Source organism: Canis lupus, chromosome 12 (genome assembly GCF_011100685.1).
Source record: "Canis lupus familiaris isolate Mischka breed German Shepherd chromosome 12, alternate assembly UU_Cfam_GSD_1.0, whole genome shotgun sequence".
In the NCBI taxonomy this organism is placed as follows: domain Eukaryota; kingdom Metazoa; phylum Chordata; class Mammalia; order Carnivora; family Canidae; genus Canis; species Canis lupus.
The window spans coordinates 14070227-14088238 of record NC_049233.1 but is presented as its reverse complement, the minus strand read 5'-3'; the positions used below and the strand labels follow the sequence as shown (position 1 = coordinate 14088238).

Genomic DNA, 18012 nt, shown 5'->3' with positions numbered 1-18012 from the left:
AAGACAATGACATTTAATACTAAAATTCAAGATAAACCTGCAACGTGGCCTTTTTTTAAAATTCCAACTCACAACATCTGAAATTGCTGCTATTAACACTGATTGAGGAGTAAATGACATGAAAAACAAAAACAAAAAAGAAAAGGCAAAGTGTCTGTGAAACAAAGAGTTTTTTTTCTTTGTCCCTTCAAAGATATGTTGGATAACATGGCAGTGCCCAGTCAACACAATACAGCTGTCTACTTCAGGAGGAATGGACACTGACTTAACCCCCAACTGTCTGGTAGCTGGAGGGAAGCGAGGGAAACCAGCAGTACAGATTAGAACACCAGTCAGAAATCCACAATGCTTGCTTGAGGCTCAAGAGAAAGAAAGCTGGTGGAAAAAGAACTCAGAGGCATTCAGCTTTCCCAAAGAGTGAGGGCCACAGGATTGCATGCCTCCCCCAACACACACACACACACACACACACACACACACACACATACACAGACACAGTCTGAGCCTCCTTGTGACTGTTTTCTTCACTTCTAAAATAGGGAATATAGTGTATACCTCACAGGATTTTAATGAGGATTCAGAGAGGTGATGTTAAAAAAAAAAAAAAAAGAAAAAGAAAAGATCCATAATTCTAATTCCCTCCTACACCCTTCCCTTTTCCCCTCCTCACTCATCCAGAAAATGGGCAAGCCACAGAAGGAGGCAGAAAGTACAAGGCAGCCAGATCAACAGTGGGAAGAATGAAGCTTCTAACATCCCCTCCAACAAACTGGTTGTATATACTATATATCCTGGGCTATATATTGCCCGTGCACATTAAAGTACCATACCAAAATGCACTCTGCATTTTGCCAGGCTGTTAAGAGTGCACTGGAGCACTAGCTGAATCTTTGGCTTCTTTTGCCATGCCCATCTGCTTCTCTCGACCTCTCATGGTGTTCTCAGTAATTGGGAGGAAGCGCATACACCCTGCACACCACCCCCACCAGCTTAGAGACCCAGTGAGACTATGGGCGTACGTGCAGTAAATCTTGAAGATCTATCTCCATTCAGACACAGGGTGCTATAGTACACCAGGTTACGAGATGCATAATTAGAGCTCATTCGGCTGACAGATTAATGGGGGTGTAGCAGAGGCCAGATAGCAGTGAATGAGGCAGCTAAACACAGCAATCTCTGGAGTAACGTCAGCACCAAATTTGCACATCTTTTGCAGTGCCTTGGCCACTTCTACTAGCTTCTTAAACGTGTGTCTGTTTTATGAGGTGTTTTCTTTTTAAGGAACCTCAGCATAAATACTTTTATGGAGAGTTTAGCCTACTGGTATTCACCACTCCACTGCCCTAACTACTTCAGAATCACCTACTTAATTATATGTAATATATTGTCATGGCCTATTATTGGATGAACAGCCAGATGTATCAGTAACAGCAATGACTTTTTAGTAGGACTTAGAAATAAATAGTCTCACTAGGGGCACCTGAGTGGTTCAGTCAGTTAAGTGTCTAACTCTTGGTTTTGGCTCAGGTCATCTCAGGGTCATGATCTCAGGGTCATGAGATCGAGCCCCACATAAGGCTTTGCGCTCAGCAAGGAGTCTCCTTGAGATTCTCTGTCTCCCTCTCCCTCTGTCTCTCCCCTCTCTCTTGCACTTTCTCTCTCTAAAAATAATAATAATAATAAAGAAATACTCTAGCTAAAAACAAAAAACTAGCAAGCTCAGGATATTTGTACATATGTTTTGATTACCTGATTCTCTTAAAGTAAAATTTAATGGGAAGGAAGTGAAATTCCAGAATGTTCTTCTGATGGATAAAAACAAATAAACTTGAGTAGTATAGGCATATTTCTCTCTAGATAAAAAAAACCAGACAGCTCCTAAGATCACACAAATGTCAGACAAATTCAACCCCAAGCACATGAAGCTCTATCCCACCATCTCCTAATTCTTACTACCTTTTTTCCAACTCCTCTTAGATTTCTGCAATTTTGAGAGTATTTTTCTAACCCCAGGCTCCCTTTTGTCTATTAATGAGTTTCTCCTCATCTTTCTCTAAGAGACACGGAGAGAGAGGCAGAGGGAGAAGGAGGCTCCCCATGGGGAGCCCAATGTGGGACTCCATTCTAGGACCCCAGGATCACTATCTGAGCTGAAGGCAGACACTCAACCACCAATGCAGTTCTCACTGTCAGTTTCATCAGCCAAGTCAGACTCACTTTCTCACAAAGAAATTATAAGTTCATTTATCAGCTCAAATAAGTGTGTTAGCACGTGTCCCTATGACAACTAATTCATTTCTGAATTAGCATTCTAATAGATGGTGAGTGGGGAGATAGAGTATCATGGCAGATTCATACATAAGCACATAGACACTTGCCATGAGTTTGTCATGGGATGAAATAGAGCTCTGCCCCCTTCCAGTATTTCTCCTGAAAGTTCTCCTTCCTCTGTTCTACTGGGCACTCTTTCTTGGGAAAAATGCCTTCTCAAAATATTTCATTACTCAGAGACCCAGAGGATATTTAGACCTTGGGGCAATGCTCTATAGTGAGATTGAAATGCTGAGTGAATGCCTTTTATTTTAAAAGTGTGAGAGGGTCGATTGTAAAGGGATGATAGGAAAGGAAAACCAGAAGTGTATTCTCAGACTGGTGAGCTCTAGAAAGGAGTGCAGTGGAAGTTGAGAATCTGAAAATCAACTCTGTGAAAGCCATATGTATCTGCATAACCCCTCAAAAATCTTCAAGTACCCCCAGAAAGAAGCAAACCACGGTGTGAAGGTGGCTGTTCTTGATTGAGCACACAAGATGGGATCATTCTGGGGCAAGCAGCAAGAAGCATCTGCTGTACCACCCTCTGCCCCTGCTACTCCAGCTGTCACAAGCAAGAGGTATCACCTCTTCACTTAGTTATTTATTCATTCAACAAACATCTTCTTTGTGTGAGGTACAGTGCTTTGTATGTCCTCTTGGCACCGTGTCCCAGGGATCCTCTTGAACAATCATTATCAACAAAATACAGAGACTCCTCTCTGCCCACAACCAAGATAAGTTTGCATCATGGACGAAACCAGGGTGTGTGTCGAGAGCAACCAGTTACCCGGTTAGAAAAATCTGCCTGCAGTATTTCCAAACACGTGAGCCCACTAGATTCCAGATCCAAAATAAATTAAAATAAAATAAATAAAATAAAATAAAAAATAAATAAAATAAAATAAAATAAAATAAAATAAAATAAAATAAAATAAAATAAAATAAAATAAAATAAATAGCTGGGAGGGGCGCCTGAGGGAAGAAGTCATATTCTAAACTCATTGTTAACTTGCTAGGAAGTGTGAGTGATGAAAATGGCCAGAAAATATGATCCTTCGGTGAATTGGGAACTCACTAATGTTTAATTGGGCCTCCTGTGAGACATTTAAATCTATGGCCAGCTATCAGGGGTGAGAATTCTACTCTAGTGGCCCCCAAATGATTTCACCTTCACTTTCATTTTAGTGGTGGAGGGAAGCCAGGACATTTGCCAAAATATTTGAACTGTGGGTGTGTGCGTCAGCCTGTATGTGTGTGGTAGTCACCACTGAAGAAACTCAGAGCTCCGTAATCTCTTTCAGCGTGTCGCTTACCAAAGACCAGGGCAGCCACCCTGGAGGTCTGGTCGCTTCTAGGGACCCTGGATTTCTCAGTTTCCCCACACAGAGTTTTGTTCAAGAAGCGTGGCTTAAAAATGACTGTCTTCAAATTTTCAGCAACTATTTACAAACCTCCTTAAGGCTGACACCTGGGTGTCTCCAAATAAACAAAAACAGTTTGCAAAGTACTCCTTAGTTTCTTTACCCCAAACCCATTCAAAATAAACAAAAAAGTGAAATGTTGGTGTTTTTTCTTTTTCTTTTAAAATTCCACCTCACATCACAGGTATGGGGATTGGAGACAAGTGGGAAGACATGGATAGGAGGCAGGGAAGTGGAAGTTCCAGTCTCAGCTCAGTGAAGGGACTTCCGGGGTGGGGAGGCTGTGAGTCCTGGCCCCACACTTCCTTGCCCTGTGCTCTGGGCTATGGTACTTAACCACTGGCTGCCTTGGTTTCCTCCCCTGCAGAAGGAGGAGCCTCACCGTGGGTGTCGTGGGTGTCGAGGATGCAAGCAGATGGGGGTACAGGGAGTGCATAGCCCAGTGCCCCCATCTGGGCACAGAACAGGAGCTCAACCATGTTTGTAATCACTGTTGGTGGCACCGGGCAAGTCCCTTAGTTTCTCTAGGCCTCCAGGCTCTCTCTTTCTGCCAAGGTGGGAAAAATAAAGCACATTTGATGGCTTTTTCTAAGGGCAAATTTAACTGAAAAGCAGTTGGATCAAAGAGCAGTTTCTCCATTCAATAGCAAATGTCTTGAAGTCTAGGAGCAGGCTCTTGTTTTTGTGCGTGTGTGTGTGTGTTTTAATTTTCTTAAATTTTATTTATTTGAGAGAGAGAGAGCATGAGCAGAGGGGGAGGGGCAGAGGGAGAAGCAGACCCCCTGCTGAGCAGGGAGCCTGATGTGGGACTCAATCTGAGGACCCGGGGATCATGACCTGAGCCTAAGGCAGACGGTTAACTGCTGAGCCACCCAGGCGCCCGTTTTTGTGTTTCACCCAAGCTCCCAAGCCCCCTCGATTGCCCAACAGGACCTTAGACACAGGAGGCATCAATAAATGTTTATTGAGTCGAATTATCTTGAAGGTTCACTTTATGATAAGGGAGTAAATGAGGGAGGCCGTTTATGTGGGGGTGTGAAAGCGAGCCTGGGAGAGTCTGTCTGAGGGAGAGTAGGTGTGATCATTAGTGATTTAGAGAGGCAAGGGGACGACTACGCCTGAGTACAAACATTTCTATAATTACTGAGCCTGCTTTAACTGACCCAAAGCCTTTACCGGAACATAAATCTCCATCTGGCAGGTAGAAATGCCGTTATTAAAACTTAAAAATAATAAAGATGTACGTTTTTGCTCTCAAATGAATCAGATTTTGATAATGATCTTCCAAAGATAAAGTGTGTGTGGGGAGAAAATGAGTTGCGTGTTTTCCATCTTTGCCCTTCCTTGCCTTTGTTTATCAAAAACATCATCTAGAGGGTTTTTTCACTGCAGAAAACAATGAAAATCAGCCCCTCGCTTCTCTAGGGGCTTCCATTCACCTCCCCTGTAAATAATACCAAGTACAGAGGAAGCCCTTTGAGACTTGCCTGGGTATCCAATACTCTACTTCAGAAACTTGAAATTAAAAACAAATCTAACAGTGGATGTTAATTTATTTTTTATTTTTAAATAAAGGAAAGGGAAAAAAAAACCCACCAAACGTTTCACCTGGCATGTGCATTTGTGATGACTCACTTCAAGAAAATTCTGAGGGGGAAAAAAACCCACCTGACTCTTACCTCTAGGAAATTCCCTTTTCATGGGAATGAAAATCCTGGCTCCCACGCTCTCAGATCTGGGGACCTTGGCGTGGGGAAGTGGGCCTGTCTTCCTGCCTTGAAGCTACAGGCCCAGGGCAAGTAGTGCTTTCTCTCTTAACCAGATCATATTTTTCGATCTGAACGATTTTATGGTGGGGGCTTAAGCGACTTCCTACATTCCCGTTGTTGCTCTTAATTTCTCCTACTTGGAGTGAAACCCCTACAGGGAAGCTATAAAGAAAATAAAACAAAGAAAGAAGGAAGAAAATGTTTCTCTTCTCTTTCCTCCCTAAAACCCCCTCATAAACATCCCACCCCGTGTCACAAAATGTATGGCGCGCGTTAAGCTTTGGCAGTATTTTGACACGGTGCGAGGTCCCTTCCTCCTCCCCTATTCCTTTGAGGTTCATCTTGCAGCCCAGGGCTCTGTTCCCCTGCCAACTTGGTGGGAGTGTTTAGTGACTGGAAGGCTGTGGCCTGCTCTCCCCAGAACTTCACACTTCATTTTTCCATATCCCTGGGAGCAGCAGCAAATATCTCACCAGCCTGGTTTGCTGGCTACTGCCATAAATCAGACTTAGCCCTCAAAAAAAATATCCAGGCCTGTCAAGGCATTAAGCTTTTATTTTCTGACTCGATCCAGTGGTAAATGAGAGCTTGTATTTTCCTTTAAAACTGTAAAGGGATTTTTAAGGATTGTCGCTGGATGACTGCCAGCTCCGAAAGATACAATACAGAGGGTAACTGGTTAGGAGAGATTTGGAAAAGTCTTAAGTATGAAAAATGGCTTTTCTTAAAGGTTTTTCAATGAAATGAGAAACGGAGCTTACATTTCATAAAGGGTTTTTTTCTTTTCTTTTTTTTTTTTTTTTTTTTGTGTTCTCTGAGAGACCTGAACTATTCACGAGGAAAGCATTAGGAAATGAAGAGCCACTCTCATAGAGAAATAGGAGTTCTATTTGTGATGCGTGCCCCCTGGTTTCCTCTATGTACACAGATAGTGGGGCCGGTTCATTAGTCAGTTCCTGCCATCAGTGCTGACCATATGACAGCAAGAACAAACAGACCGGACAGTTTTATATGCTGTATATTAACTGCTTCATAATTTCGGCCTGCAAACCAGGACAGTCAGGGAAGTCTAACTAAAAAAAAAACAAAAACAAAAACAAAAACAAAACAAACAAAAACACACACACACACACAAAACAAACAAACAACAATAACAACAATAACCCTGTTCAAAATTCTAAGCAAGCTCACAAAGGTGCAAATCTTGCCTGTGAGATCACTTCTTAACATCTCCCCTGGTTGAGCAATCAAATCTCAAACTCCGAATGCTGGAAGCCTTCTTGCAGTTGGGAGAGCAACAAAGTTAAAGCAGGCAGGTGTTGCACCCCAAACACCACGTCAAGGAAATCTGGAAAAAGGTGCAGGGAATCAGGCTGAGATTGGGCACTCTGTAGAAAAACAATCTGCTTGGATTTTGTGATGTGTCATGTTTCATGAAGGTACACATTTAATTTCAGTGAAGTGTAATGAAATGAGAATAAACATAATCTTTCCTCTGCCTGGTGCAGGTCATCACATACACTTACAGTCCGGGGTCACATGGGGGTATGGGAAGGCAGGGGAGAAATAACCAAGGGAGAGTGAAGTCCCTTTAGGAGGGTTTCTAAGTAGCACTTACATCAAGATGAGACTGAGCAAGAAGGGAACAAGCCCATGCAGACAATGTGCTCTGGTTTTATAATCAGGGAAAGTAGGGGTGAGGTGACTGGGATGGACGAGAACCCGGCAAGCAGTGGGTCTGGGACATGGAGATGACAGGCGCCTACTGAGGAGTGTCCTAAGAACAGTGGGGAAGACATACCCTGGGCAGATTTTGCAAGGATCCCACAGACTGTCCACCCTGCTTGTGTCAGGATTTATGGACCCCTCTTCCATCCAACCCCAGGGTGAGTTAGTTGCATTAAATCTTGGGTGTTCCCAAGGTGAGGCATTGTCTTCTTGAGAGAGTGCAGAAAAACTTGAAAGCAGACTTTCTGGCCTATAGCAGTTGGAGCAATGAGTTGAGTCTTGGCAACCATTGGATCCCTGAATGAATCCTCTCCCAAAGCTCTTTCCAGCTGATCTCACTCCACTACTTCAAACCCTTCAGTGGCACATGGAGCCCAGCTGTCCATGGCGGAAGCTTCTACAGCCGCATCCTTCACCTCCCACTCCCACTCGGTGATCCATAAGAACCTTCTGTCAGTTGTTTGGATTTGCCGAGCTTTCTCTTTACCCTCTGAAAACTGAGGAAGAGATATAAAATTCAGATTTCAATGCCCATAAGATAAAGTTTTATTGGGGCACGGCCATGTTCATTGGCTATGACATGGTATAATAGTACCAGTGAGTGGTCAGGACAGAGATCATGCAACCCACAAATATTTGCCATCTGGACCTTTACAGAAGACGTGTGTGCTGATGTCTGCAGTATTTGCCCTCATCAAGCATACACACACCCACAATGAGCCTGGCCAGCCCCATCTCTTCCTTCAGATCATCCTAAGAACTAATTGCTCCTTTCTTGTACACCCTGCACTTCTTGCATAGTAAATATTTTGTATATTGAATTCACTTCTAAATGTTCTTTCTTTCAAAGTACAAAATGGCAAAACTATTTGATGTAAAAATTAAAAAGCTGTCAAGCAATCATAAAAAAATACTCCAATTGAAATCTGGGATAATACATCCAAAATGGGATGCCTGGGTGGCTTAGCGGTTGAGCCTTTGGCCCAGGGCGTGATCATGGAGACCTGGGATCGGGTCCCGCGTCGAGCTCCCTACACGGAGCCTGCTTATCTTTCTGCCTGTATCACTGCCTCTGTGTGTGTGTGTGTGTCTCTCATGAATAAATGGATGAAATCTTTAAAAAAAAACTAATATATATATGTATATATATATATACACACACCCAAAATGTTCATATAAGTTATCCATAAGTAGTAGAATTATATTATATACCTTTCCAAATTTTCTCTCTAATGCACATGTTCTACATGTTTACAATGAATAGATGTTATTTTTAATGAAAATTTTACAAAAATATGTATTCAGCATCTTTTACATGAAAGGCCCTGAGTTAAGGACCATGGAGGATATAAAAATATACAAGAAATAATCCTTGCCCTCAAGGAAATCTAAAATTGGTAGTTTAAAAATAAGGACATGCATAATGATAGTGACAATATGCACATTTTGCCTACTTTGGTTGAGTATTCAAGAAAGCAGCTATTATTTGGTGTGTTTAAGTGTTGTTGGATAATATACATGTGTCTATGTCTGTCATCCCCTATGTCATGCCCTCCCCCTATGGACACCCACTTATTTACTATAAGACCTGGAATATGTCTATATGATTTTTTTAATGGAGTATAAGTGTTTTAGTTTACATTAAAAATATTCTGGTATAGTATCACTCTTTAATTTGCATTCTTTCAAAGAGCAATTAGAATTTCCCAAAAAGGTTTTTGGGCAATCCTCAGTTAGGTTAATTCCCAGATGTGCTGTGGGCTTAGCTGCCACGGCAAATAGGATCTCATTTTCTATCACCTTTTCTAGTTGGTTGCTGCTGATGGATAATGAATCTTGACTATGGCAACCTTGCTGGGGAAGGGGAAAGTAAGTGAAACAACAGAGGCTCTTGGAGACCACTGTGCCACCAAGCGTGGAGTTCAAGTCTGCCCCTGAGGTTGAAGAGCCTGGGGTGGGGCGGGGTGGGGCAGGTGGGCAGGGGTGGGGAGCCATCTCTTATCTGTGCCACTGATCAGTGTGCTTCATGCTCTTCGTAACCAAGACCCCTGAAGGCCTGCTTTTTGTGTCCCTGGTATTTCCTGACCCCATACCACTGCCACACTCACTACCCAATCTCACCACACAATCACACCTGCCAAGGAAACCTTTCTTTCTTTAAAAACCCACCTGAAGAGTCTCACTGAGGCTCTAAGTCCGCAATCTCTATTATAAATCTGTTGGCAAGGAACAGCTCCGGCGGTCTCCTCTCTCCCTGTGAGTTGCACTGGTGCCCTCCTGACAGGCTGAAGATGCCCTCCAGTATCGTATGGGGTAGGGCTTATTATTTTAGGGCATACCTACTGGTTCAACAGCATCTGGAGGGATCTAGCACCAGAGATTTCAGGTCTTGGCTGGTCCCCCGCTTACCACCACCACCTGAGCTAAATCATGTCACTGGTGTCATAACCCCCTGGTTCTCCCAGAGGTTTGCTGAAAGGACCATTTTTGGTGGGAGTAAAGTGAGCTGGATCCTTTGTCCACATCTACAAAATGTTGGGAATAAGCATTTGAGAGGCGTGTCAAAAGACTGTATAGATAATCAAACCATCATTTATGCAGGAATGAGCAATACTACCTCTCACAATGGCCAGGCCCAGCTCTTCCCCAACACTTGCCTTCTCAAGCACAGTTATCATCTGCTTCTTTCCATAACTAGAGAGGTGGCTCTTGATTACAATCACCTGGGAGCTTTTAACAAATGCCAGTACCTAGGCCCCACCCCAGAGAAACTGAATCAGAATTTCCTCATCTGCGATGCCAAGAACATCAAGTTGGGTCTCTGAGACCAAGTAGGACACCTCTGTGTGTGAGGGAGAGGTGAAGCAGTGGGGTGGAGAGCTTGTCCTCTGCCCCACCCCTCTGTAACCACATCTAAGTCAAAACCACAAAACCAAGTAAACAGGCAAGTGAGGGTTGGTGCAGTGATTGGAAGGGAGGGTGAGGGGTGCGGTAGGGAGGATAGATGAGGAAGAGAGGCCATATTTTACTGACAGAGTCTTCCTCAAGTTCAGAACTCACAGGCCACGAGGGAGGGGATCCTCGATTGCCCAGGAGAAGGATGGAAAGGAAGGAGCTCCAGCTTGGGCCAGGCCTTATTCCCATTCCTCCCTGCAGCTTGAGCATGCTCCTCCAAGGGCCAGACTCACATTCACGTCATCATGGCCGCTGCTCAGGCCTGGGCTTCTTGGGTGTCCTCCTGGCTGCCGTGTGAGGGAATTGATTTCCTAAAATGCCACAGCCTCAATCCACCATTTCGGGACTGGGAAGCAGGGTGGGCCATGTGGCTCAGGAGGATGTGTTAGAGCCAACAGTTAGAGATACGGAAGACTCGTTCTGGGAGTGTTGGGGTAGGACAATTTGCTCACCAGGGGTGTTGCGAAGAAACAGAGGAAATCAGCACTCTGAAGCCTCATCTAACACTTCCACCAAAGTCACAAAGAAACAGAAATGCCTTTGCTTCCATCTCTGTCTTCTTCTTAAAATGACCTCTTTTTTCCCAGCCCAGGCCCTCTTTGCTTCCTCTCTGTAACAATAAATACCTTTTACTCAATACTGGCTAGTGCTAAGATCATCGTGCTAAATGCTACCTTCTGTAGTATTCTGTTCACAGAAGAAGAAATTGGGGCTTGAGGAAATTAGGTGGCTTGCCTCAAATCTCCTGTCCAGTAGTTGGTGGAAGACAATTTGGACTCAGGCCTGTCTGAGGCCAAAGTTAGTGCCTCTGATCACCACACCATGCTGACAGCTTTGTAGGCCAGAGTTGTCAGTAAAGTCAGACTTGGTGCTTGAAGGCCTGACCATCATCCACCAAATTCACCAGAACGCAGGGCTACTTGGACAAATCTGGTGGGAACAGTTTCAACTCAAGTTGGAAGCCCCCACAGGCTTTGGAATCAAACAATTACTTGATTATCCAAGCTTCAATGTCCTCATCTGTAAGATAGGACAATAGTATTTACTTCATAGGATTATTGAGGAAAATCAAATAATACAGGGGAAATATTTACTACAAGGTCAGGCATAGCATAAGGGCTCCATGACAAAGCTGTTTTATTACTAATGGTATTAGTATCAGAAATATAACCATCCAGATATTTACTTGCTCATTCAGTGAATATTTATGGAGTGCCCTGGACCAGTCCTGAGGTACATGGGTGAACCAAAGCTAGAACACTGGTCTCAGTTGACTGGTTCATTCTCCCTCCAGCTAGAAAGTTGGCTATGGAAAGCAAGTTGCCATTGGAAGGCTGCCTGAATTTATGGAATCCTCGGACAGTAATGGTGAGTGCCTTTAAGTTGTGACAGCTTAAAGTGCTCATTTCTCTTCAAGCATCTTTGAATACTGAAACAGAGCTCAGGACTGCCTGTCCCATGGGCAGGAGAAATGCGGAGAGAAGGGACCAAGCCTTACTGAGCACTTTCTGGGTGTCAGGCACCATGTACCTTGCTTTTATGCAGGGCAACATCTCCTCATGTATAATATGCCTCTAACTCATGACACAAGAAATGCTTTTAGGCAGCACTTAAGATGCTCTTGGACATCATGAAGTCTCAGCGTTAAATAACACTGACTCACCAAGTAAGGGAAGAAAGACCCTGTGGTGACAGACTCTAGTTCTGGATACAAATCACTTTGGTCTCCATTGTGTCTATACCCCCCAGCTAGCTGTGTGCTCTCAGCAAGTGATTTATTCTCTCTCAGCCCTGGTGCCTTTAGCCGGAAAAGGGATGTAAATAAGAAGAGTACCTGTCTCTTCTGATTGTGGAGGTGTCAGTGGCAATACACATAAAGAGGGACTCAACAAATTTTACCCATTATTGCTATTCCCTGGCAGTCTTCTTCATGACACCAAGAAGACAGTCTCAGTAGGAGGCACTGGTAAATCTAATAATCTCTAATAGGAGAGAAACCTCAGGCTCAGAGAATTCCATGGGTGGTAGTATCTGGCTATGACTTAACACCATTTTGTTTTCACTGTGGGGTGTGCATGTGTGGTTAACGTGGAATTGTGACATGTGATACTGGTTTTCCATTTCTGGTAGCAACAGAAAGCTTTCTTTTAAAACAAACACTTCACTAAAAAAAGAAAACAACTTCAGTGCAAATATGAGGAAATAACAGGAGAGGTGGCAGGTGAATATAGCAACCATCCTGATGTGGCATTCCAATGACTGAAATTTGGGAAATGATGACAGGGCAGCCCTATGTCATGGCTTCCAGCCTCCAGTTAGAGATGAGGCTCCCTAAGCTTAAGAGCAGTAAAGCCAAGTTCTGAACCTAGTTCCTCCTCCCTCCAGTACCTATGCTCTTTCCCAGTACATGCTATCCACACCCATTGCAGCCACCCATTTTTGAGACTCCAAAGACACACCACTGTGCTTCAGCCACCTTCCCTTTAGCAGGTCTTGCACCATTGCTGTAGTGTGTCACTTCCTGGAGTGACATCTAGTCTTAGGGAGAAGTCCCAGTCCCCTGTTGTTTGAAGTATTCTTAAAACACAGCTATAGACTGTCTCTAGGTGTGGCCTACTTTTGCACATGGCTAACCTCACTCACAGGGCATCCGTTCCAACTACTTCCTTCCTTAGATGGCAATTGTGGCACCTTGCTGTAGCTCCTCATGTTCCAACCACACATCCGAAACAGATGAGCATCTCAAGAAGCAGGAGAGGCCAAAGCCACATGAAGGATTCTGTTTCTACTGTGGCTCTGATTTCTGTGTCTCACAGCAGAAAAAGGGGGGCCTCCAGGCAGACATTGTCAGATAAGCAGTATTCTTTAGCACAGGTATGGTGGTAGCTCTAAGAATTTGGTGAACTAGGGAGCTCACGGGATATGGTTTGGGAAGAGATGAGAATCATAGAATTTGAGATGTAGAAGCCCCCTAAAACTACACAGCCCCACTAGTCTGCTTCATACGCAAGAGGAATAGAGGCTAAGAGGTTACATGACCTGCCAAGGTCACGTGCATCCCAGTCAGAGCACTACCATGTTTCCCTTTGGGCTTCCGAACCCAATTTGACCTTGGGTCTCATTAAAAATTCTTGCCATGTCTTCTTTCTTCAATGGATCATTTAAAATAGAAATAATAATAAATATAACACCTCGTTGTATATGTGTAGCACCTTTCTTCCAATAAATGGTGTTCTTTCAGCTTGCCCACCCACGCTGCACAGTGCGGAAGTGTTCACTGTGGACTCTGACACTGGTTATTGACTGGAGCCCAGCCTCTAGCCCACACACGTACCCCTATCGAAGGTATAGCTCAGAGGACAGGGCTCAAGTCCTACAGGGAGATCTGCTATTAGCTACCTCAGGGAAGTGTTAAAGAAAAAAAAAAGCCCTCACACATAATATATATGAGAAATACATTTAGAAAGCTCAATTTCTACCTGTTTTTAAAATCAACTATTTCTCTTTCAACGATCTAATTCTTTGATTCTCCAAGGAATAATAGGCCCTTTCTTGTATTTAGTAGTAATTGTTGTTGTACTATTAGTAGAAATAGAATAGTGGCAAGTTACAGTAATGACTATCATCTATTAAACTTCTACACAGAAGTATGTCCAGTATCTTATTTAAACCTCACAAAGAATCTTAACCATGGAGGTATTACTACTTCACAAACTAAACTCAATGAAACAAACTAAAACTCAGAGCCTTTTCTTTCTGACAATAGGACAGACTAGATTTTCAGAGAATTTTTGAGTGCACTAGGTAAAATACAAAAACATTTTTCTAATGTATAACAGATTTGGCTAGAAAGTGAAGTAATTCCTCGGGCCCCACAAATGATCAGAAAGCCCAAATCCAAAGGAGTCATTAAGTGCTTGAATCAGCATTTCCCACACACGAGGGACAAAACCTGAAGCCCAAGATGAATAAAATGTCTAATCAGGGACCCATAGGTAAAGCCAAAAATAATGAAGGGCAACGCTCTCAGTGAGTGAACTGAAAAACCCTCATGCCATAGAACAAGAAGATAAAGATACACACTCAGCGTGGCCTTAGCTCTGAGTGGAACAGTAAAAGAAAAGGAAAAAAATATCCCCTCTCTGTTTCTAATTTCAGATCTGGATGTCCATGGGTTTGGAGCTTAAATATACATAACCATTACGGCTGAAAGAAAACTCTGAAAATTTGGTTTAAATTGGTTCTAACTTGGCAATATCATCAGGCACCTGGCAGAAGCAAACTCTAATCTTCTTTGGAGGAAGATATGTTTAAAAGATATGTCAAATGTCAAAATGAATTCTTACACAGTAAGTTACAAGGGAAATGAACTCTTTTTTTAATTTTTATTTTTATCATTAAGCACACATAGAAATCAACTACCTTGAGTGAGAGTCAACTGAAACAAGAAACTCTAGAATCAGATCTAGGGAGACCACAAATACTAGAACTAATCAAACACAGAACATGAAATTAGTATAATTAAACGTTTTTAAAATATCAGACAAGGTTGAAAGTATAGCAAAGAAAAAAAAGAAACTATCATAACTAGCCAGATCTGAAAAATGACTGACTAGAATTTCTAGAAATGAAAACTATGATCAATGAAATTAGAATTTCAATGATGAGACTACAAGAGAAAACAGATGAACTAGGATGTTGGAAGATTACACAGATTTGTAGTAGAGAAGGAAACAGCAATGGAAAACATGAAAATATTTAAGAAACTCGGAAAATAAGATGAGAGAATTCTATAGGAAACAAGAAAGAAAACAGAAACTAGCAATGTTAAAAGAACTAATGACTGGGAATTCTCCAGAATTAATGAAAGCACCAATGCATGGATAAAGAATGCCCAGAGAATCCCAAACAGTATGAGAAAAAAGAAAGCCATTCCTAAACATATCATAGTGAAAGTGCAGAACAACAACAAAGAGAAGATCTTAAAAGCAATCAGAGAGAATGAGCAGATTGGCAAGGAAAATCAAATGCATTAATATGAAATAACTAGCAATCTAGAATTCTATTTTCTTATTTTGCAATCTAGAATTCTAAACAAGGAGAGCTATTTTTTAAAAATGGGGTGGCTCAACGGTTGAGCATCTGCCTTTGGCTCAGAGCTTGACCCCGGGATCTGGGATCGAGTCCCACATCTGGCTCCCTGTGAGGAGCCTGCTTCTCCCTCTGCCTGTGTCCCTGCCTCTCTGTCTCCCTTGGTGTCTCTCATGAATAAATAAATAAATCTTAAAAAAAAAATGGGTGGTGGTCAGTGGCAAAGTAGCAATCTCAAACTATCACAAACGTAGAATTTACTACCAGAACATCTCATTGTAAGGACTTTTAAACGATATGCATTTTAGAAAAAAAAAAAAAAAAGATTTCAGAAGGTAGGTCTGAAATGTAAGAGGATCAGTGCACAAAGATTTAATTTAAGGTAAACATGATTAAATATAAATAGAAATTGGTGGTATAAGATAAAATCAAGAGTTTTGAAAAATCAAGAATTCTTTGGATATTTAAAAAGGGGTGGCTGGGTGGCACAGTCAGTTGGGCATCCAGTTCTTGGTTTCGGCTCAGGTCATGATCTTGGGGTTGTGAGATCGAGCCCTGTGTCAGGGTCCACACTCAATGCAGAGCCTGCTGTAGATTCTCTCTCTCTCTCTTTCTCCTTCTGCCCTTCCCTGCACACCTGCTCTCTCTCTCTTTCTCTTCTGTCTCTCTCGCTCTCGCTCTCTCTCAAATAAATAAATATATTTTTAAAAAATCAAGAGATTAAAATCAAGACAACTGCATATAAAATTTGAAAGTGAATAATCAGAATTCAAGAGCTCTTTGCTTTTTTATTGTTCAGAAAGAACTTAAACATACTGATGAACTTAATTCTATTATGTTAAACATGCATATGTTTCTTTTAGGGTGGCCCCTAAAAGAACTGGAATGCAGAGTAAACACCGGAATTGGGGGTGAGGGAATGAAACCAATGAATTCAGAACAAGGAAGCAATGAAGAAAAAAAGCAAACAAACAAACAAACAAACAAACAAAAAAACCCAGAAAAATCAGGATGACTATTACTAGAAACTGTAGAATAGGATGGTAAAAATGAATGAAAATAGTTATTACAAATAGTGTAAATGGGATAAACTCTCCAGTTAAAAGGCAAACTATCAGAGTAGAGCCTAACCTAGAGGGAGTAGTTGGTCCAAATTGAAGAGGAGTGGAAATAAGGTTTAGAAAGTAAACCCAACAGCACCATGTCACATAGAACTTGAAAAGCTTAGCTTAGTTACTTTGATTCAACAGGCTCAGCTGGTGAGAAGTATGCAGCAGGAGTCTGCTATTTTTCATTTTTTTGTTTTGTTTTTATTGAAGTTTGATTTGCTAACATATAGTATTACACCCAGTGTGCTATTTTTCAATATGAATTCTATTACTAGTCGAATGAATTTTTGTATGCGCATAGATTATGTTGAGAAACATTTTAAAGATAAGAAGGAACAATTTCAAAATAAATAATAAGCCTCTAGTTTGAAGATAAGTAGAAAAATAAATAGCTACTTTTCCTTTATGAGCTCCTGTATTATTTGAATTTGGAAACATACGTATGATTTTTATGATTAAAAAACTCAAAAATAGGCAATGGGGTACTGCAGAATTTTGAGTCTGAAGGGACTTAAAAATATTATTTGGAGAGTAGACTGCAAGGTGAATTGAGGGATCAAGAAACAAAGACTAGAATCAGAGAATTATGTTGGAACAACTAAAATGATTGTCTGAGCCAGTGTAATCAATGTGGAATGAAAGGAAAGGATAAACCCAAAAAGAAAGAAGTGATAGAATTTGTTGACTGTTCTTGTTCCTGCAGGTCCAGGGTAGTAAGAGCAATTGAGTACTTAAAGATGAAGGTAGAAGCAAAAATTACTTAATGAATGATGATGATAATGCCTGTTCTAGTCTGTTCCTGCAGGAGGATTCATTTCCAGGAGGAGCCAGCTTCAGGGAATCTCTGATTCAGAGAGGAAAAGACTCATTGGACATTCGGGAGGGTTATACAGAATAGTGACCCCTCCTTGATACCTTTCCCTGAAGTAAGTTGACATAGCAAAAGATGAAATACCACTATGGCCTTCAGAGCCTGGAAAACGCAAGCCAATTTGCTTAGAATGCAAACAATAAACAAAACTCTCATTTGCATGTTCTCCCAGGACCCTCCCTAATCCCAGTCCACAACACTGGAGGATGTGGAATGATAGTGGCTTTTCAAATATAATGTTGGAAGAAAGAGGGCAGTATACTGACCATACCATAGGCCTTTGCATGGGGCTGGCCGGTGCACCCTCTGTGCCTTGGATGAGGTTGGTTCTGGAACCATGCTGCCCAGCACTTACATATGAGATCTGAAGCCCACAAAGGTAAGGAACCAAGTCCCTGGAAATGGAGGCACCTTTCTCATCAATGTTGGTGCCTCCAGATGGTTTCCAAACTGGCCATTTCCCAGGCCTTCTAGAACTCCAACTGTGTGACCTGAGCACATTAGCTCACTTCTCTGAGCCCTAGCTTCCTCATTTGTAGATCAATGACAGCGACAACAGACTTCTAAAGGGTTGTTATGATGGCAGAATGAGGTGATGATACAGAAAATTACTTGACACAGTGCTTGGCCCATGTACTAACTTAATGCTTATTTTTAAAAATTAATTTTTTAAACGGGAGATACAGGGAGGAGGGAGAAACAGAGAGGAGGGAGAGAGGGGAGAAAGGACAAACTATAATCTTGTAAGGCAGGTG

At 42.1% G+C, this 18012-nt stretch overlaps 1 protein-coding gene across 2 annotated transcripts in view; it reads right to left on the bottom strand.

Moving 5' to 3' along the window:
• The window catches only part of RUNX2 (RUNX family transcription factor 2), a 326346-nt gene that overhangs the window by 63277 nt on the left and 245057 nt on the right, over nucleotides 1–18012 (bottom strand). The window lies entirely within an intron of this gene.